At 45.2% G+C, this 22,697-nt stretch overlaps 1 protein-coding gene across 1 annotated transcript in view; it reads right to left on the bottom strand.

The window, feature by feature from the left end:
- LOC141266086 (cytochrome P450 2C25-like) overlaps nucleotides 1–22,697 on the bottom strand; it is a 572,636-nt gene that overhangs the window by 19,251 nt on the left and 530,688 nt on the right. The window lies entirely within an intron of this gene.

Genomic DNA, 22,697 nt, shown 5'->3' on the forward strand with positions numbered 1-22,697 from the left:
TAGAAGCCCCCTTTTGAGCTAGTACAGCCATGAGTCTTCTTGGGAATGATGCAACAAGTTTTTCACACCTGGATTTGGGGATCCTCGGCCATTCTTCCTAGCAGATCCTCTCCAGTTCTGTCAGGTTGGATGGTGAACGTTGGCGGACAGCCATTTTCAGGTCTCTCCAGAGATGCTCAATTGGGTTTAGGTCAGGGCTCTGGCTGGGCCAGTCAAGAATGGTCACAGATTTGTTCTGAAGCCTTTGTTATTTTAGCTGTGTGCTTAAAGGTCATTGTCTTGTTGGAAGGTGAACCTTCGGCCAAGTCTGAGGTCCAGAGCACTTTGGAAGAGGTTTTCATCCTGGATATCTCTGTACTTGGCCGCATTCATGTTTCCTTCAATTGCAACCAGTAGTCCTGTCCCTGCAGCTGAAAAACACCCCCATAGCATGATACTGCCACCACCATGTTTGACTGTTGGGATTGTATTGAGCAGGTGATGAGCAGTGCCTGGTTTTCTCCACACATACCGCTTAGAATTATCACCAAAAAGTTCTATATTCGTCTCATCAGACCAGAGAATCTTATTTCTCATAGTCTGGGAGTCTTTCATGTGTTTTTGAGCAAACTCTATGCAGGCTTTCATATGTCTTGCACAGAGGAGAGGCTTCCGTCGGGCCACTCTGCCATAAAGGCCCGATTGGTGGAGGGCTACAGTGATACCTGACTTTGTGGAACTTTCTCCCATCTCCCTACTGCATCTCTGGAGCTCAGCCACAGTGATCTTGGGGTTCTTCTTTACCTCTCTCACCAAGGCTCTTCTCCCATGATTGCTCAGTTTGGCTGTACGGCCAGGTCTAGGAAGACTTTTGGTGGTCCCAAACTTCTTGCATTTAAGGATTATGGAGGCCACTGTGCTCTTAGGAACCTTGAGTACTGCAGAAATTCTTTTGTAACCTTGGCCAGATCTGTGCCTTGCCACAATTCTGTCTCTGAGCTCCTTGGGCAGTTCCTTTGCGCTCATGATTCTCATTTGGTCTGACATGCACTGTGAGCTGTGAGGTCTTATATAGACAGGTGTCTGCCTTTCCAAATCAAGTCCTATCAGGTTAAACACAGCTGGACTCCAATGAAGGAGCAGAACCATCTCAAGGAGGATCACAAGGAAATGGACACCATGTCACTTAAATATGAGTGTCTGAGCAAAGGGTCTGAAAAATTATGACCATGTGATATTTCAGTTTTTCTTTTTTAATAAATTTGCAAAAAATTCTACATTTCTGTTTTTTTTCCTTCCAGATGGGTTGCAGAGTGTACTTTAATGAGAAAAATAATGAACTTTTTAGAATTTACCACATGGCTGCAATGAAGCAAAGAGTGAGAAATTTAAAGGGGTCTCAATACTTTCCGTACCCACTGTATGTATAAATCAGGCAGCAGCCCCACTATCAGTATCTGGTCAGTATTCAGTCAGTATTTTTTCTCAGGAGTGGAAGCCAAAACCAGGTGAGGAACAATCAGAGAAAAGGTATAATAGAAACAAGTCAAGAATTCTGCATTTATCCCCTACTCTTGGTGTTTGCTCCCACTCCTCAGAAAAAATACTGACCCCATACTGATAGTGGGACCATGGCCCTAATGACAGACTGGAGAGGTGCGAGGGTGTTAGCAGGGAGGCAACACAGCAGGATACTGCAGTAGTCAAGGCGGGCAATGATGAGGGCGGCAGTAACCATTTTCTTGACTCCTTGATGATGTAAGGGAAGATGTGTAGTTGAATCTGTAGGAGAAGGTATGATCTCGCATTTCTAGAGCTCTAGTTGCTCAGCGTCTGGTCTACGATGAGCAGTAAGTTTGATATAGTCCATCACAAGAAGGTTTAACTGGAATGTGCAGACTCAGCAATATATTTTTTGTTCTATCCACATTTTTCCAAGAGCAATAACTTTATATAACCATTAACATTGCCATATGACTGATTGTGTTTTGTGGGATAAGTTGTAGTTTTCAACGACACCATTTATTCTACCATATAATGTTCTTAAGAATAAAAAAAAATTTCTAACTGTGATGAAATGGTGAGAAAAATGCAATTCTGCCATTGTTTTTTTTTTGGATTCCAGTTTGTGGTAAAAAATGATCCAGGAACATGATTCTCCGGGTCAGTAAGTTTGTGTCACCATTTTCTGAGACCTGTAATTTTTGGGGTTGTTTTTCATCTATCAAGCTGAAGTTTATATTGATATTAATATTAGATACAGGGCTGCAGCAGTGGGACACGTGATTATTTCATCATCCCATGATGTCGATCACACGGAGGCGCATTATAATTCTTGTACAAAATAGAACCATTTTTTCCTGTGTACATTTATTTCTTTAACACTTCTTTCCTCAGCTCATTCAAGGGGAGGACAGATATCAATCTTTAGGAAATTGAGTCCGTATATTTGAGGGTCTTACATCACGGCTCAAAGACTTAATACTGAGATGTCATTTCATAGCAAACATTGGGTCTGATTCAAGGATTCATGGAGTGGTTTTAATCAGAATTCTTTAACAAAAACTCCTTCAAAACTGTGCAAAAATTCTGAAGCTTTTGGCGTGAACTTTGTCTTAGCATCACGTAAATGGGCGGAGCTGGGGCAAGACGGGGCGTGAAGAATGTTGCTACTTTAGGCTTTTTTACATGATACCCAGTCAGCTTCACCAAAATGGAGAGATCTGTGGTGGGACGGGTAGTCTGGTGTAAGATTTCTGGTGTAGCACATGGAGGTGTGCACCTATTAAGGAATCAGAGGTGTCTAAGTCCTACATCTCCTCTCTAGAGATGAGCGTTGTGCGACTCGAACTGTTCGCCAATCTCAAATTCGAGCTGTTTTGGGCGGAGTTTGTGCCGTTCGGCGAACACGAACGATTTGGAAAAAATCCGGCTGTTCGAGGTTATGTTCGATAACTGTTCGTGCACCAAAATCATAACTGGATTTTTTCTCAGTAATGCTGATAATCAATGTTAATATGCAGTTTGAGTGTACAGTCATGGCCAAAAGTTTTGAGAATGACACCAAAATTATATTTTCACATGATCTGCTGGCCTCTGGTTTTTATTAGTGTTTGTCTGATGTTTATATCACATACAGAAATATAATTGCAATCATATTATGAGTACCAATAGGTTATATTGACAGTTAGAATGAGTTAATGCAGCAAGTCAATATTTGCAGTGTTGCCCCTTCTTCTTCAAGACCTCTGTAATTCTCCCTGGCATGCTCTCAATCAACTTTTGGACCAAATCCTGACTGATAGCAGTCCATTCTTGCATAATCAATGCTTGCATTTTGCCAGAATTTGTTGGTTTTTGTTTGTCCACCCGTCTCTTGATGATTGACCACAAGTTCTCAATGGGATTAAGATCTGGGGAGTTTCCAGGCCATGGACCCAAAATCTCTATGTTTTGTTCCATGAGCCATTTAGTTATCACCTTTGCTGTATGGCAAGGTGCTCCATCATGCTGGAAAAGGCATTGTTGGGCACCAAACTGCTCTTGGACGGTTGGGAGAAGTTGCTCTTGGAGGACATTCTGGTACCATTCTTTATTCATGGCTGTGTTTTTAGGCAAGACTGTGAGTGAGCCGATTCCCTTGGCTGAGAAGCAACCCCACACATGAATGGTTTCAGGATGCTTTACAGTTGGCATGAGACAAGACTGGTGGTAGCGCTCACCTCTTCTTCTCCGAATAAGCTGTTTTCCAGATGTCCCAAACAATCGAAAAGGGGATTCATCAGAGAAAATGACTTTGCCCCAGTCCTCAGCAGTAGTGTTGAGCCACCCCCGTAGTGTTCGGGTTCGGTTCGTCGAACACCGGGATGTTCGAGGAACTGTTCGTCGAACTGTTCGTCGAACACCTTAGAACACCGTCGAACACCGTTAAAACCAATGGCAGGCAAACAAAAACACATAGAAACACATAGAAAACACCTTCAAAGGTGTCCAAAAGCTGACAAACTGCTCAGAAGACGCTTTCTTTAAAAAAGCCGGCCGGCAATTCAGCAGCGGCATACACCGGTACCCGACAATTTAGACAAGAAGGAATAGAGCCTCACACATAGATTAGATAGATAGAAACATGTCAGTCACATATATATGAAGTACAGTGACAGTGTTGCTTACTGTACTTGTCATTTAGTGTAAAGGATTTATTTAAAAATATAATAGTGTTTTCATGCACTGTCTCTTTAAAAAAGCCGGCCGGCAATTCAGCATCTGTACCCGACAATTTATAACAGACAGAATAGAGCTTCACACATAGATTAGATAGATAGAAACATGTCAGTCACATATAAATGAAGTACAGTGACAATGTTGCTTACTGTACTTGTCATTTAGTGTAAAGGATTTATTAAAAAAAATAATAGTGTTTTCATGCACCGTCTCTTTAAAAAAGCCGGCCGGCAATTCAGCATCTGTACCCGACAATTTATAACAGACAGAATAGAGCTTCACACATAGATTAGATAGATAGAAACATGTCAGTCACATATATATGAAGTACAGTGATAGTGTTGGTTACTGTACTTGTCATTTAGTATTAAAATAAAGGATTTATTATTAAAAAAAATTGGCGTGGGGTTCCCCTTAATTTTAGTCTCTAGCGGAGGTTAAGCAGACAGCTGGGGCAGATGTTTGAAGCCTGGGAAGGGGGTAATACCCACGGAGCTTCCCAGGCTACTAATATGAGCCCCCAGCTGAATACATAGCCTTTACTAGCTATTAAAATGGGGGACCCCCCAAAAAAAATGACGTGGGGTCCCCCCTAATTTAATAGCTAGCAAAGGCTAGGCAGACAGCTGGGGGCTGATATTAATAGCCCAGGAAGGGAGCCATGAATATTGGCCCCCTCCCAGGCTAGAAAAACCAGCCGTCAGCCGCCCCAGAAATGGCGCATTCATAGGATGCGCCAATTCTGGCACTTAGCCTCGCTCTTCCACGCTGCCCTGTAGCGGTGGCAGGGGGTAATAGGGCTGGAGTTGATGTCAGCTTATAATGCCAGCTGACATCAAGCCCAGGTTAGTAATGGAGAGGCGTCTATAAGACACCCCCATTACTAACCCCATAGTCAAAGTTAAAAGAAAACACAAACACCCAGAATAAAGTCCTTTAATTGAAATAAAGACACAATCCTTTATTGTTCTAAATTAAACCATACTTACCATCACGCCCATTCCAGCTGAAGCCAACGATCTCCTGCAATAAAAGAAAAATAATAAAGCAACATCATCCTTACCTTTCCATGGTTCCCACGACAGCTTCAGCTCTGCTACATCGAGATGACAGGCTGGACCGCAGCAGAACGCTGCCATCCAGCCTGTCATCCCGCAGACACTGAGAAGCGCAGGCATGCTTGCGCTCTGCAGTGTCTGGCTGTGACGGCATAAAGATGAGACGAGTTCATGTCCAATGAACTCAGCTCACCTCCTGCACGTCACTGACAGCGTGGGAGAATTCTCCTGCACTCAGCGCTTCAGTGTGAGAATTCTCCCACGCTGAAGCGCTGAGTGCAGGAGAATTTTCCCACGCTGTCAGTGACGTGCATGAGGTGAGCCGAGTTCATTGGACATTAACTCGGCTCATCTGGATGCCCTCACAGAGAGACACTGTGGAGCGCAAGCAAGCCTGCGCTTCTCAGTGTCTGCGGGATGACAGGCTGGATGGCAGCGTTCTGCTGCGGTCCAGCCTGTCATCTCGATGTAGCAGAGCTGAAGCTGTCATGGGAACCATGGAAAGGTAAGGATGATGTTGCTTTATTATTTTTCTTTTATTTCAGGAGATCGTTGGCTTCAGCTGGAATGGGCGTGACGGTAAGTATGGTTTAATTTAGAACAATAAAGAATTGTGTGTTTATTTCAATTAAAGGACTTTTTTCTGGGTGTTGTGTTTTTTTTAAATACTTTACTAGAAATTCATGGTGGTCATGTCTAATATTGGCGTGACCCCATGAATTTTGGGCTTAGGGCCAGCTGATAATGCCAAGCTGGCCCTAACCCCTTTATTACCCAGTGAGCCACCGCATCAGGGCCCTGGATGAGTTGGGTACAGCGCCAGAAGATGGCGCTTCTATGAACGCGCCATTTTCCGGGGTGGCTGCGGACTGCAATTTGCAGCGGGGGTGGCCCAGAAAGCTTGGGCCTCCCTGCGCTGCGGATTCCAGCCCCCAGCTGCCTAGTTGTACCTGGCTGGACACAAAAACAGGGCGAAGCCCCACGTCAATTTTCTTTAAATTATTTCATGAAATAATTAAGAAAAAAAGGGCTTCCCTATATTGTTGTGTCCGGCCAGGTACAAATAGGCAGCTGGTGGTTGGGGGCAGCCCGTTCCTGCCTGCTGCACCTGACTGGACACAAATATAGTGCGAAGCCCCACGTCAATTTTTTTTTAATTATTTCATGAATTTCCTGAAATAATTTAAAAAAATTGAAGTGGGGCTTCGCACTATATTTGTGTCCAGCCAGGTACAGCAGGCAGGACTGGGCTGCCCCCAACCACCAGCTGCCTATTTGTACCTGGCCGGACACAACAATATAGGGAAGGCCTTTTTTTCTTAATTATTTCATGAATTTCATGAAATAATTAAAAAAAATTGAAGTGGGGCTTCGCACTATATTTGTGTCCAGCCAGGTACAGCAGGCAGGAACGGGCTGCCCCCAACCACCAGCTGACTATTTGTACCTGGCCGGACACAACAATATAGGGAAGGCCTTTTTTTCTTAATTATTTCATGAATTTCATGAAATAATAATAAAAAAAATACGTGGGGCTTCGCCCTATTTTTGTGTCCAGCCAGGTACAACTAGGCAGCTGGGGGCTGGAATCTGCAGCGCAGGGAGGCCCAAGCTTTCTGGGCCCCCCCCGCTGCAAATTGCAGTCTGCAGCCACCCCGGAAAATGGCGCGTTCATAGAAGCGCCATCTTCTGGCGCTGTACCCAACTCATCCAGGGCCCTGGTGCGGTGGCTCACTGGGTAATAAAGGGGTTAGGGCCAGCTTGGTATTATCAGCTGGCCCCAAGCCCAAAATTCATGGGGTCACGCCAGTATTAGACATGACCACCATGAATTTCTAGTAAAGTATTTAAAAAAAACACAACACCCAGAATAAAGTCCTTTAATTGAAATAAACACACAATTCTTTATTGTTCTAAATTAAACTATACTTACCATCACGCCCATTCCAGCTGAAGCCAACGATCTCCTGCAATAAAAGAAAAATAATAAACCAACCTCATCCTTACCTTTCCATTGTTCCCACGACAGCTTCAGCTCTGCTACATCGAGATGACAGGCTGGACCGCAGCAGAACGCTGCCATCCAGCCTGTCATGCCGCAGACACTGAGAAGAGAAGGCATGCTTGCGCTCCTCAGTGTCTCGCTGTGACGGCATCCAGATGAGCCGAGGTCATGTCCAATGAACTCGGCTCACCTCATGCACGTCACTGACAGCGTGGGAAAAGTCTCACGCTGAAGTGCTGAGTGCAGGAGAATTCTCCCACGCTGTCAGTGACGTGCATGAGGTGAGCTCATGTCCAATGAACTCAGCTCACCTCATGCACCTCACTGACAGCGTGAGAAAATTCTCCTACACTCAGCGATTCAGCGTGAGAATTCTCCCACGCTGTAAGTGACGTGCATGAGGTGAGCCGAGTTCATTGGACATGACCTCGGCTCATCTTTATGCCGTCACAGAGAGACAATGTGGAGCGCAAGCAAGCCTGCTCTTCTCAGTGTCTGCGGGATGACAGGCTGGATGGCGGCGTTCTGCTGCGGTCCAGCCTGTCATCTCGATGTAGCAGAGCTGAAGCTGTTGTGCGAACCATGGAAAGGTAAGGATGAGGTTGCTTTATTATTTTTCTTTTATTGCAGGAGATCGTTGGCTTCAGCTGGAATGGGCGTGATGGTAAGTATGGTTTAATTTAGAACAATAAAGAATTGTGTCTTTATTTCAATTAAAGGACTTTATTCTGGGTGTTTGTGTTTTTTTAACTTTGACTATGGGGTTAGTAATGGGGGTGTCTTATAGACGCCTCTCCATTACTAACCTGGGCTTGATGTCAGCTGGCATTATAAGCTGACATCAACCCCAGCCCTATTACCCCCTGCCACCGCACCAGGGCAGCGTGGAAGAGCGAGGCTAAGTGCCAGAATTGGCGCATTATATGAATGCGCCATTTCTGGGGCGGCTGACGGCTGGTGTTTCTAGCCTGGGAGGGGGCCAATATTCATGGCTCCCTTCCTGGGCTATTAATATCAGCCCCCAGCTGTCTGCCTAGCCTTTGCTAGCTATTAAATTAGGGGGGACCCCACGTCATTTTTTTGGGGGGGTCCCCCATTTTAATAGCTAGTAAAGGCTATGTATTCAGCTGGGGGCTGATATTAGTAGCCTGGGAAGCTCCGTGGGTATTACCCCCTTTCCAGGCTTCAAACATCTGCCCCAGCGGTCTGCTTAACCTCCGCTAGAGCCTAAAATTAAGGGGAACCCCACGCCAATTTTTTTAATAATAAATCCTTTATTTTAATACTAAATGACAAGTACAGTAACCAACACTATCACTGTACTTCATATATATGTGACTGACATGTTTCTATCTATCTAATCTATGTGTGAAGCTCTATTCTGTCTGTTATAAATTGTCGGGTACAGATGCTGAATTGCCGGCCGGCTTTCTTAAAGAGACGGTGCATGAAAACACTATTATTTTTTTAAATAAATCCTTTACACTAAATGACAAGTACAGTAAGCAACACTGTCACTGTACTTCATATATATGTGACTGACATGTTTCTATCTATCTAATCTATGTGTGATTCTCTATTCCTTCTATTCTAAATTGTTGGGTACAGATGCTGAATTGCCGGCCGGCTTTTTTAAAGAGACGGTGCATGAAAACACTATTATTTTTTTTTGATAAATCCTTTACACTAAATGACAAGTACAGTAATCAACACTGTCACTGTACTTCATATATATGTGACTGACATGTTTCTATCTATCTAATCTATGTGTGATTCTCTATTCCTTCTATTCTAAATTGTCGGGTACCGCTGCTGAATTGCCGGCCGGCTTTTTTAAAGAGACGGTGCATGAAAACACTATTATTTTTTTTGATAAATCCTTTACGCTAAATGACAAGTACAGTAAGCAGCACTTTCACTGTACTTCGTATATATGTGGCTGACATGTTTATATCTATCTAATCTATGTGTGAAGCTCTATTCTTTCGGTTCTAAATTGTCGGGTACCGGTGTATGCCGCTGCTGAATTGCCGGCTTTTCATGTTTCACTGTTGGCACTGTTCCCATCGATTTGGGCAATCACTGTAATGCCACAACCACCATGGCTGTGGCATTACAGTGAGTGGCAGACAATCCCTGCATGATTGGTGCTCTAAATAGCGCCAGACATGCAGGACACGCTTTTGGTGCACGAACAGTTATCGAACATAACCTCGAACAGCCGAATTTTTTGCAAATCGTTCGGGTTCGTCGAACAACTCGAACACCGCCCAAAACAGCTCGAATTTGAGATTGGCGAACAGTTCTAGTCGAACACCGCTCATCTCTACTCAGCAGTCCACTCCCTGTACCTTTTGCAGAATATCAGTCGGTCCCTGATGTTTTTTCTGGAGAAAAGTGGCTTCTTTGCTGCCCTCCTTGAAACCAGCCCTTGCTCAAAGAGTCTCCGCTAGAAATGAGCGTTGTACTACTCGAACTGTTCGCCAATCTCAAATTCGAGCTGTTTTGGGCGGTGTTCGAGCCGTTCGGCGAACACGAACAATTTGAGAAAAATTCGGCTGTTCGAGGTTATGTTCAATAACTGTTCGTGCACCAAAATCATAACTGGATTTTTTCTTATTAATGATGAAAATTAATGTTAATACGCAGTTTGAGTGTACAGCGGGGTGGGGGGAGGGGCAGGGGATGGATCTCTGCAGGAACAATGAAGATCTCCATTTTTTTTTTCTCTTTCCCGCATTTACAGTGGGGAGGTGCAATCTGTCAGCCTATCAGCAGCGCACACACGGAGCGAAGTGCTTTTTTTCACACAAGCAAGGGCATGTGTCATTGGCAGTGTATGTCACATGTCCTTGCCCTATAAGACCAAGCCATTTTCTCCGTCGCCACCATTTTCTCACTGCTGCAGCTGCGTGTTAGACGGCACCGCTGTTGCTGTGTGCGCTATACCTTGTTAATTTCAAGCCAATTTTCGCACAAATCTACAGATAGCTTGGGAGTAGGGAATAGTTGTGATTGCAGTCCTTTTAAGGACTAGGTTACAGCATTTCCTACGACTTTTATCAGGCAGGTCTGTGCTCTTAAATAGATAGATTGTGGGAGTAAAGACTAATTGTAATTGGAGTCCTTTTCAGGACTAGGTTACATCAGTTCCTATCAGTTTTTGCCAGGCAGGTCTGTGCCAGTGCTGTGCAAGTTTTTTTCACAGCATTTGGCTGAATCTAGCAAAGCTAATCCTTTTTGGCCTATTGCAGAGTGTGTTAGTCAGTGGAGTAGCCTATCTGTGTTGCAAGATATACCACCTGTGTATAGAATACCAATTTTTTTACTGCACCTAGTGAAGTAAAATCTTTTGGGCATAGCATCATTATATTAGTCCATCTATACGGACCTCCATCAGGTTGCAAATTGAATATAATTTTTTTCTGCATCTAGCTCTGAAAAAATATTGGGCTTCTAGCTGTGTGTGGTACTTGTTGTATTAGTCCATCTATACTGACCTCCATCAGGTTGCAAACTGAATATATTTTTTCTGCATCTACCTCTGAAAAAATATTGGGCTTCTAGCTGTGTGTGGGACTTGTTCTATTAATCCATCTATACAGACCTCCATCAGGTTGCAAACTGAATATATTTTTTTCTGCATCTACCTCTGAAAAAATATTGGGCTTCTAGCTGTGTGTGGGTCTTGTTCTATTAATCCATCTATACAGACCTCCATCAGGTTGCAAACTGAATATATTTTTTTCTGCATCTACCTCTGAAAAAATATGTGGCCTTCTAGCAGTGTGTGGGACTTTCTCTATTAGTCCATCTATACTGACCTCCATCAGGTTGCAAAATGAATATAATTTTTTTCTGCATCTAGCTCTGAAAAAATATTTGGCCTTCTAGCAGTGTGTGGGACTTTCTCTATTAGTCCATCTATACTGACCTCCATCAGGTTGCAAATTAAAAATAATTTTTATCTGCATCTACCTCTGAAAAAATATTTGGGCTTCTAGCTGTGTGTGGGACTTGTTCTATTACTCCATCTATACTGACCTCCATCAGGTTGCAAACTGAATATATTTTTTTCTGCATCTACCTCTGAAAAAATATTGGGCTTCTAGCTGTGTGTGGGACTTGTTGTATTAGTCCATCTATACTGACCTCCATCAGGTTGCAAATTAAAAATAATTTTTATCTGCATCTACAGTACCTCTGAAAAAATATTTGGGCTACTAGCTGTGTGTGGGACTTGTTCTATTAGTCCATCTATACTGACCTCCATCAGGTTGCAAATTGAATATAATTTTTATCTGCATCTAGCTCTGAAAAAATATTTGGCCTTCTAGCAGTGTGTGGGACTTTCTCTATTAGTCCATCTATACTGACCTCCATCAGGTTGCAAATTAAAAATAATTTTTATCTGCATCTAGCTCTGAAAAAATATTTGGCCTTCTAGCAGTGTGTGGGACTTTCTCTATTAGTCCATCTATACTGACCTCCATCAGGTTGCAAATTAAAAATAATTTTTATCTGCATCTACCTCTGAAAAAATATTTGGGCTTCTAGCTGTGTGTGGGACTTGTTCTATTAATCCATCTATACAGACCTCCATCAGGTTGCAAACTGAATATAATTTTTTTCTGCATCTAGCTCTGAAAAAATATTTGGCCTTCTAGCAGTGTGTGGGACTTGTTCTATTAGTCCACCTATACTGACCTCCATCAGGTTGCAAATTCAAAATAATTTTTTGTCTGCATCTAGCTCTGAAAAAATATTTGGCCTTCTAGCAGTGTGTGGGACTTTCTCTATTAGTCCATCTATACTGACCTCCATCAGGTTGCAAACTGAATATATTTTTTTTCTGCATCTACCTCTGAAAAAATATTGGGCTTGTAGCTGTGTGTGGGACTTGTTCTATTAATCCATCTATACAGACCTCCATCAGGTTGCAAACTGAATAAAAAAATTTTCTGCATCTACCTCTGAAAAAATATTTTTGCATCTAGCTGTGTGTGGGACTTGTTCTATTAGTCCATCTATACTGACCTCCATCAGGTTGCAAATTGAATATAATTTTTTTCTGCATCTAACCCAGCCAATAGTTTTGGCCTAATACCACAGTTTGGCCACTCAGCTCTGCTCGGTTCCCATCCATTGTTTTTTAGTGCAAACAACTCCAGAGTTGTGAATTAGTTAACCACCAAAATGAGTGGAAAAAGGCCTGCTGCTGGTGGAAAGGGGAATAGGCGTGTTGGGAAGGGGAAAAAAGGTTGTGTCCGTGGGGTAGGTGTTAAAGCAACATTAACATCTGCAGAAGAAAGACCATCTTCCAGCCAAACTAAAATGTCTACTTCTTTTAGCGGACAATGTGATAAGATCCCTTTCTTACAGCCACGCCAATCGCTACAAATTCCAGATGAGGCACAAAAACAGCAGGTGCTTCAACGGATATCAAGTGCTCCTTTAAGTGGGCTCTCCTCCACATCAACTTCAACATCACAAATACTCCAGTCCTCAAAGGTGTCACCCCAATCGCACTTGCTTCCTCACAGCTCCCAAATCTCCAGCTGCCCGTCTGAGTATGAGGTAGAACAGATGGTTGAGTCTGCAGAGCTGTTTACTCATACTATAGCCTGGGAATCAGAGGTCGACTCCAGCGCTTCTGTGAATCCAGACGAGGAAATGATCTGCACTGATGCCCAGAATCTTTATGAGTCGGATCCAGGACCAGACGCAGAAGGTTCTGACCATAATGTAGACCCTCATTCCCAAACTGTAACTCCTGTTGGTGGAGACAATGAGGAAGACGATGATGAGACTCAAATACCTGATTGGAGCGACAACTTTAGTTTTTTGTCAGGGCAGGAACAGGTTGGCTCTGAGGACGACGGGTGTGATAACGCACAGGGTGATGATGATGAGGTTGCAGATCCCACTTACTGTCAACCCACAGTCAGTCAAGAGATGAGGTCAGCAGAGGAGGTGGAGGAAGATGCTAGTGACGACGAGGTCAGGTTGCGCCTTCCTGGACAGAGACGTAGTACTGGAAACACGTCAACAACTGCATCCTCAAACACAACTCTGCCTCTCACCACAAGTCGTGGTGGCTCTTCAGGTCGCATGGGTGCTAAGCCTTGCATAGCCTGGACAGTTTTTCAGATCGATAAAGATGACCCAACCCGTGTTATCTGTAACATTTGTCAGCAAAAGCTAAGTAGAGGCCAAAAAATACATAGTTTGAATACTTCATGCATGAACCGGCACATGGACATGAAGCATAAGTTGCAGTGGGAAGCTCAGTGTGCTACAATGCGGCCTAGCCGGCCGGGCCAACCACCGTCTGCCATATCTTGTGCATCCGTGGCCTCTTCATCCTCTGTGACTGGGGGGACAGCAGTCACACCTGTTTTGGGGCGCAGACCTGCCACCTCTTTACCCGCAACAGCCAGCGTGATTGGCAGGTCATCATTTTCTTTGGAGGTGGTAACACCAGCTGGTGTTGAGCGCTGTCCGACATCGATAGCACCACCTTTGGATCAAGGCAACCTAACATGTCCGCCTGCATCTTCCTCACAGACCGGCAGTTTGCCGGGGACACCCTTATCAACCCCGTCTAAGCACAATAGCCAGCCCTCGGTCCCTCAGATGTGGACAAGTAAAAGACCATTTCCTCCTAGCCATGAGAAAGCTAAGAGGTTGAATTTCACCATCTGCAAGCTCTTGGCTACAGAAATGCTGCTTTTCCGCCTGGTGGACACAGAGGATTTTCGAGACCTTATGTCCGTCGCAGTGTCCCAGTACCAGATGCCCAGTCGACACTACTTCTCAAAGAAAGGTGTGCCTGCGCTCCACCAGCATGTCGCACACAACATCACCGCTTCTTTGAGAAACTCTGTGTGTGACAGGGTGCATTTCACCACAGACACTTGGACGAGTAGGCATGGACAGGGGCGTTACATGTCGCTGACTGGGCACTGGGTAACTATGGTGACAGCAGGACAAGGAGCTGCTGTCCAAGTCTTGCCGTCCCCACGAGTTGTGCGTCAATCCTCTTTATGTCAAAGTTCCTCCACTGCTTCTGCCTCCTCAACCTCCTCTCAGTCTTCCACCTGCACCCAAAGCCTGTCTGGTCATGCCTCAAGCTTTCTAACTGCGCAGAAGGGATCCTGCACACCTCCTTACTATGCTGGCAGTAGGGCTCAACGTCATCAGGCGGTTTTTACATTGAAATGTCTGGGAAATGTGAGTCACACAGCTGAGGAGTTGTGGTCAGCTCTGGAGAACTAATTTCATGAATGTTTGTCTCCACTGGACCTGAAACCAGGGAAGGCCGTGTGCGACAATGCTGCAAACCTGGGTGCGGCCCTTCGCCGGGGCAATGTCACACACGTGCCTTGTATGGCTCACGTGTTGAACCTGGTTGTCCAGCAATTTTTAGCCCACTATCCCAGACTAGATGGCCTTCTGCAGAGGGCACGGTCGCTGTGTGCTCACTTCCACCGTTCGCATCCCGCAGCTCAGCGACTTACATCTCTACAGAAGTCGTTGGGCCTGCCACTTCACCGGCTAAAATGCGATGTGCCTACCCGGTGGAATTCAACTCTGCACATGTTGCAGCGACTGTGGCAGCACCGACAAGCCCTGGTGCAATACGTTCTGACGTATAGCCTGGGCCAACGAGATCCAGAGGTGGGGCAAATCACGCTGGAGGAGTGGTCTCAGATCAGGGACCTATGCACCCTTCTGCACAGTTTTGAAATGGCGACGAAGATGTTTAGTGCTGACGATGCCATTATCAGCATGACTATTCCGGTGATTTACATGCTGGAGCACATGTTAAACAGAATTCGGAGTCAGGTGGTGGCACAAGAGGAGGTGGAGGAAGTAGAGGAGGAGGAGTTGTATGCGGAAGGGCTAACATCTGCAAGGTCCAGACGGTCGGCAGCACCAAGGCGGCAGGCATGTGAGGGTGGGGGAGATGGTTTTACCAGGGCGCATGGTAGCAGCCAAACTAGTGAGGAAGGTGCAGGAGCCCAGGAAGAAGTGGAGGACGAACTGATGGAAGACTCATCAGATGAGGGAGACCTTGATCACATTTCTGTTGTGCGAGGTTGGGGGGAGAGGACAGAGGAAGGAAGCATGATTGTTACCTCGCCACCAACACAACAGGGACTTGGTGCTCCTGGATGCGCAACACACATGAGTGCCTTCTTGCTGCACTACCTGCAACATGACCCTCGAATTGTGAGAATTAGAAATAATCCTGACTACTGGGTTGCCACACTGTTAGATCCCCGGTACAAAAGTAAATTTGCAGAAATTATTCCTGCCATAGAAAGGGATGCACGCATGCAGGAGTATCAGCAGAGACTGTTGCAGAATCTTACATGTGCTTTTCCACAAAATACCAGCGGTGCACGTAGTGAATCTCACAGTTCCAACTTGCCAACCGTGGGACCGTCAAGTGTTCAGCACTCAAACCGTAACAGAACCACAGTATCTGCTGGTAACATCAATTTTGCGGAATCATTTCACCACTTTTTTAGCCCATCCTTTGCAAGGCCACAGGAGACAAGAAGTCTGACACATAGTCAACGCCTAGAGACGATGGTACAGGAGTATCTCCAAGTAAACATTGAAGCCACGACTGTGTCACTGGACCCTTGCTCTTTTTGGGCTTCCAATCTGGATAAATGGCCGGAGCTAGCCACTTACGCCTTGGAGATCTTGTCATGCCCCGCAGCCAGCGTTCTGTCTGAACGTGTGTTCAGCGCTGCTGGTGGTGTGCTGACAGATAAGCGCACGCGGCTCTCCACTGATAATGTAGACAGACTCACGTTCATAAAGATGAACCAATCATGGATCCGAAACGACTTTTCTACCCCTGTGTCATCCTGGGGAGAGTAAAAGCTTGATGATTGGTTAAAATCACCCTACCAACCATTTTAAGCTTTCAAATTACTAATCATGTTTATCTGTATCTTGGCTTGTAAATAATTTGGGCTTTGTAGCAGTGTGCAGCACTGATTCTATTAGGACATCTATAATAAGCTCCACCAGATTTAAAATGACTAATCATGTTTATCTGTATCTTGACTGGAAAATAATTTGGGCTTTGTAGCAGTGTGCAGCACTGATCCTATTAGGCCATCTATAATAAAGCTTCACCAGATTTAAAATTAATAATAATTTTTAGCTGCATCTAGCCCGGAAAATAATTTTGGGGCTCCGAGATGCGCAAGACACATAAGTGCCTTCTTGCTGCACTACCTGCAGCATGACCCTCATATTGTCAGAATTCGAAGTAATCATGACTACTGGGTTGCCACACTCTTAGATCCCCCAAACTTTTCGATCAACCTTTTCATTTTAATAAAGACCAAAAAAATGGTCATTTTTGAAATTATAAGCATTAGCAGGTTGTTAGAAACTGAAATCAAACAGTTTTCAACTCAAAACTGTATTCTAGGTGATGTTACATTTTCACATAGGACCCCTTGTTCGAAAGGAGCTTCTGAACTCTCTCGTCCATTGAATTTGTCAGGTTTTGGATGGTTTCTGCTTCAATTGTTTTGCATGAGGACAGAATACCCTCCCAGAGCTGTTGCTTAGATGTGAACTGCCTCCCGCCATCATAGACACTCCTTTTAGTGATGCTCCAAAGGTTCTGAATGGGGTAGAGGTCAGGGGAGCATGGGGGTCACACCATAAGTTTGTCCGCTTTTATGCCCATATCAGCCAGAGATGCAGATGTTTTATGTGCAGCATGAGATGGTGCATTATCATGCAAAAAAATGATCTTGCTGTGAAATACACGGTTCTTCTTCTTGAACCATGGCAGGAAGTGCTGTTTGAGAAAATCCACATACATTATGGAGTTCATCTTTAGCGCCTTCAGGGATCCTAAAGGGGCCGACAATCTCTCTCCCCATGATTCCAGCCCAAAACATTACTCCACCTCCTCCTTGTTGGCGCTGTAGCCGTGTTTGTGTGGGGTGTCCATCAACCAGCCATCCTCCACTCCATCCATCTGGACCATCGAGCGCTGCACGGCACTCATCCGTGAACAAACCAGTTTTGAAATCAGTCTTCATGTAATGTTTGGCCCACTGGAGCCGTTTCTGCTTGTGTGAAGTGGATAGAGGAGGTCGACAGGATGGCGTATGCACAGCTGCAAACCTCTGAAGGACCCTGCATCTTGTTGTTCGGGGGACGTTGGAGGCACCAGCAGCTTCAAAAACTTGTCTGCTGCTATGACAAGGCTTTTTTGCCGCTGCTCTTTCAACCTGACGTAATTGCCTGTAGGAAAGAGTCCTCAATTTGCCCTTATCAGCACGCACACGTGTGTACTGTGAATCAGCTACATACTTCTTGATTGCCAAGACACTTCATCCTGATCATCGCACAATGTTGATTGTAGTCATGCCTTGACCTAAACACTCCACAATTTGTTGCTTCTCAGCAGCCGACACATCCTTTTTCTTTCCATTTTGGCAGAAAATGTAGGCTGCTTAATAATGTGAGACAGCCTTCTTAAGTAGTCTTGCCTTTCATTGGACACACCTGCCAAACAAATTAGCACAGGTGTCTGCAATTGCTTACAGTGATATAAAGAGCCCTGACACACATCACCATCAATGAGTTTAACTGACAAACAAACAAATTCTTCCCTTATCACTCCTAAACACTTTTTGCATAATAATTTGGAACACAGTGTACATGTGCTTTTCCACAAAACACCAGTGGTTCACGTAGTGAATCTTACAGTTCTAACTTGCCAACCGTGGTCTGTATGGAGTTGTTCAATAAAGGGCCCCAAATTAAGATAACATAGATGGGAGAGCAGGTGCTCCGTCACTAGGATGTATAAGAGAGGGGACAGAGAACATCCCTGCCTTGTCCCATTGGTGATTGTGAAAGGTGATGAAAATGTTCTGACGTGCCCCCTGTGCCTTGGGACACCCGGAGCCGGACCCTTTTTGGTGGATGCTGGTGGTTGTAGTCTCCGTGGCGGCGACCCGGTTCCGTGGCTCAGGGCGGTCAAACCAGTGGCGGAACTATTTATGTGGTTTTGATGTTTAAATGTCCGACTACGCCACCCGTGGATTGCGGTCAGAGTGAACCGCCGCTCCAGGGCAGACCGCTGAGGCTGGTATTGTGGGTGCAGCAGAGCGTAGCATAACTCCCCACGGGAGGAGTATAGCCTCAGGGCAGTGTATGCGGAGGATGGGGGTGATGGTGCAGGGCAGCAGCAGTAACGACACGGAGTCAATGATGCAGTCCAGGGCTTTTACTCACAGTTCTTATTATCCAGACCACGTCTGCAGGTAACGGCTGCCCACGTCGTACTGTGCTCACCAGGTGAGTGGCTCAGACAACTCCCAGATAACTTTGGAGCGCTTCACAGGACCCCCTTTGTGTGTCCTTTGTCTGGCCTTTCTTACCAACCCTTCTGTCCGGCTGCCTCGGGCCTCCTCTTGGTAAACTTGGCGCCAGTTTCCCTGACCCTATGTGGTGCCTTCCTAGCGGGTGTAGCGAGGGGCTGCGCCACATAAAATGTCACAGCCTCCGGTTTCTAGCTGATGGTCGTTTCCTGCCTCCACTAGTTTCGGGGACCGGTCTCCCCCTTTGGCCTGACCCCTCCATGCAGGTGGATTCGGGCGTGCGGTGGCGACTCGCCCGTCCGCACCCCTGGGATCCCTTCGTTCCTCGTTCCTGGAGCCTTCTCCGCTCCTCTTCCTTCCTTCTCCCTCTTCCAGGCCTGGGCCTCTGTTACTAGGCCCGCCTCCGGAGCAGAGCTCATGCAGAGCCCCTGCTCCCTGCCACTTCTGCTCAGACTTCTCTGCACTGAACTAAGATGGTGCCCACCTTTTATACTCCCTTCTCAATGCACCCAGGTACTGCTTCCTCCCTGCTCCTGCACTACAGGGTTCCCCTTCCTCAGTGTTCCCTCCCCCCACTCCAGCCAGGGACAGGGACTGTTGTGCCCATCTCAGGGGCATATTGGTCGCCCTGCCCCACGGCAATGCGGTGTAATGCATGCAGGTGTCGGGTCCTGATCCACACTACATCCTTACCTGAGAGTGAGATATCACACCTCTGGGTGAGGTGCAATTCCTTTGTAGCAACCGAGCCCTCAGGGTGCTACAGTTCCATTTATCTTCAGCCTAGGTGACGTATTGCGATACAGGGCCGTGATTTTGGCTATAAAAGGGTCCCCTAGACCCCTACCTCAAGCTTTTTAAGAGAATCATATATGGCGTGCCAGGAAACTCTATGGAATGCTTTCTCAGCATCCAACGAGAGTATCTAATTACAAATTTTTAACTGCATCTAGCCCAGGAAATACTTTGTGCCTAATAGCAGTGTCTGCTAGTCAGCGGATTATCCCGGCTGTTAAGCAAGCTACACCACCTGTAGTTTGGACACTTAATTTTTTCAAAGGAAATGCTTCGGGACCACGGGATACTCAGTGAAGAGCATCAGGAGGCACCCCAAGGCATAGGGGCTGGGACTGGCAGTAGGATGCCTTGCGGTGGACAGCCGAGCTCGATCCTTATAAAAGCTTTTTAACTGCAGCAGCTTTAGTGGACGCTACTGGAGCTGGAATTACGCGGCTGCTGGCATGAGACTTTCCCTCCAATAGATCCTTGTAAATGGATTTAAAGTGTATTCATTCAAATTAGAGAGACAATTTAAATTAAAAAGCTTAGAGCTGCCTCCACCACAGTGGGGCTCGCTCGACCCACCAGCGGACAGGCACCAGTATTGGGAGAGGGGGGCTGGCCGTCAGGGTTCACCGCGGCTCTGGCACAAACCCGGCGACGCGGAGGTGGCACGGGCAGGAGCGGACTGAACGTGTCGGCTTCTCACTTTTTGGATTTTAAAAGGGCATGACATGCCTATATCTGTGTCTCCCCCTCCTTTTACTCCTCCACCTCTTTTCTTTTCGCATGACTATATGTACTTGTCACTTTTCCATGTGTTAGTTGTGTCTTCTGAGCAGTTTGTCAGCTTTTGGACACCTTTGAAGGTGTTTTCTATGTGTTTCTATGTGTTTTTGTTTGCCTGCCATTGGTTTTAACGGTGTTTGAAGGTGTTCGACGAACAGTTCGGCGAACACACGGGTATTCGACGAACCGAACCGAACTCGAACACTACGGGGGTGGCTCAACACTAGTCTCCGTCTCACAGTGCGTGCAGAAGCACTCACACCAACCTGCTGCCATTCCTGAGCAAGCTCGGCACTGCTGGTAGTCCGATCCCGCAGCTGAAACAGTTTTAAGATACGGTCCTGGTGCTTGCTGGTCTTTCTTGGGCGCCCTGGAGCCTTTTGAACAACAATGGAAGCTCTCTCCTTGAAGTTCTTGATGATGCGATAGATTGTTGACTGAGGTGCAATCTTTGTAGCTGCGATACTCTTCCCTGTTAGGCCATTTTTGTGCAGTGCAATGATGGCTGCACGTGTTTCTTTAGAGATAACCATGGTTAACTGAAGAGAAACAATGATACCAAGAACCAGCCTCCTTTTAAAGTGTCCAGTAATGTCATTCTTACTTAATCATGACTGATTGATCGCCAGCCCTGTCCTCATCAACATCCACACCTGTGTTAATGGATCAATCACTAAAACGATGTTAGCTGCTCCTTTTAAGGCAGGACTGCAATGATGTTGAAATGTGTTTTGGGGGTTAAAGTTCATTTTCTGGGCAAATATTGACTTTGCAAGTACAGTAATTGCTGTTAAGCTGATCACTCTTTGACATTCAGGAGTATATGCAAATTGCCATTACAAAAAATGAAGCAGTAAACTTTGGAAAAATTACTATTTGTCTCATTCTCAATACTTTTGGCCATGGCTGTACAACGGGGCGGGGGGAGGGGCAGGGGATGGATCTCTGCAGAAATAATGAAGATCTCCATTTTTTTTCTCTTTCCCGCATTTACAGTGGGGAGGTGCAATCTGTCAGCCTATCAGCAGCGCACACACAGAGCGAACTTCTTTTTTTCACACAAGCAAGGGCATGTGTCATTGGCAGTGTATGTCACATGTCCTTGCCCTATAAGACCCAGCCATTTTCCCCGTCGCCACCATTTTCTCACTGCTGCAGCTGAGTGTTAGACGGCACCGCTGTTGCTGTGTGCGCTATACTTTCAGTGTTAATTTCAAGCCAATTTTCTCTGAAATATACAGATAGCTTGGGAGTAGGGAAGAGTTGTGATTGCAGTCCTTTTAAAGACTAGGTTACAGCATTTCCTACGACTTTTAGCAGGCAGGTCTGTGCTGTGAAATAGATAGGTTGGGAGTAGGGACTAATTGTAATTGCAGTCCTTTGAGGACTATTTTACAGCATTTCCTAGGACATTTTACCAGGCAGGTCTGTGCCAGTGCTGTGCAAGTGTTTTTCACAGCATTTGGCTAAATCTAGCTAAGCAAATCCTTTTTGGCCTCTTGCAGTGTGTGTTAGTCAGTGGAGTAGCGTATCTGTGTTGCAAGCTACACCACATGTCTATAGAAAACAATTTTTTTTACTGCACCTCGCCAAGTAAAACCTTTTGTGCACAGCATCATTCTATTAGTCCATCTATACTAACCTCCACCAGCTTGCAAATTAGTAATAATATTTATCTGCATCTAGCTCGGAAAATAATTTTGGGCTTGTAGCAGTGTGTGGAACTTATTCTTAGTCCATCTATACTAAGCTCCTCCAGCTTGCAAATTACAAACAATTTTTATCTGCATCTAGCTCGGAAAATAATTTTGGGCATAGTAGTAGTGTATGGTACTCATTGTATTAGGCCATCTATACCAAGCTTCACCAGCTTTGAAATTAATAATAATTTTTAGCTGCATCTTGCCTGTAAAATAATTTTGGGCATAGTAGTAGTGTGTGGTACTCATTCTATTAGTCCATCTATACTAAGCTCTACCAGCTTTCAAATTACTAATAATTTTTAGCTGCATCTTGCCTGGAAAATAATTTTGGGCATAGTAGCAGTGTGTGGTACTCATTGTATAAGGCCATCTATACCAAGCTCCACCAGTTTTGAAATTAATAAAAAAATTTAGCTGCATCTTGCCTGGAAAATAATTTTGGGCATAGTAGCAGTGTTTGGTACTCATTGTATTAGGCCATCTATACCAAGCTCCACCAGTTTTGAAATTAATAATAATTTTTAGCTGCATCTTGCCTGGAAAATAATTTTGGGCATAGTAGCAGTGTGTTGTACTCATTGTATTAGGCCATCTACACCAAGCTCCACCAGTTTTGAAATTAATAATAATTTTTAGCTGCATCTTGCCTGGAAAATAATTTTGGGCATATTAGCAGTGTGTGGTACTCATTCTATTAGGCCAACAATACTAAGCTCCACCAGCTTTCAAATTACTAATAACTTTTAGCTGCATCTTGCCTGGAAAATAATTTTGGGCATAGTAGCAG

The sequence above is a fragment of the Phyllobates terribilis genome, unplaced genomic scaffold (genome assembly GCF_046119375.1).
Source record: "Phyllobates terribilis strain yellow unplaced genomic scaffold, ASM4611937v1 Scaffold_4__5_contigs__length_816908805, whole genome shotgun sequence".
Classification (NCBI taxonomy): Eukaryota; Metazoa; Chordata; class Amphibia; order Anura; family Dendrobatidae; genus Phyllobates; species Phyllobates terribilis.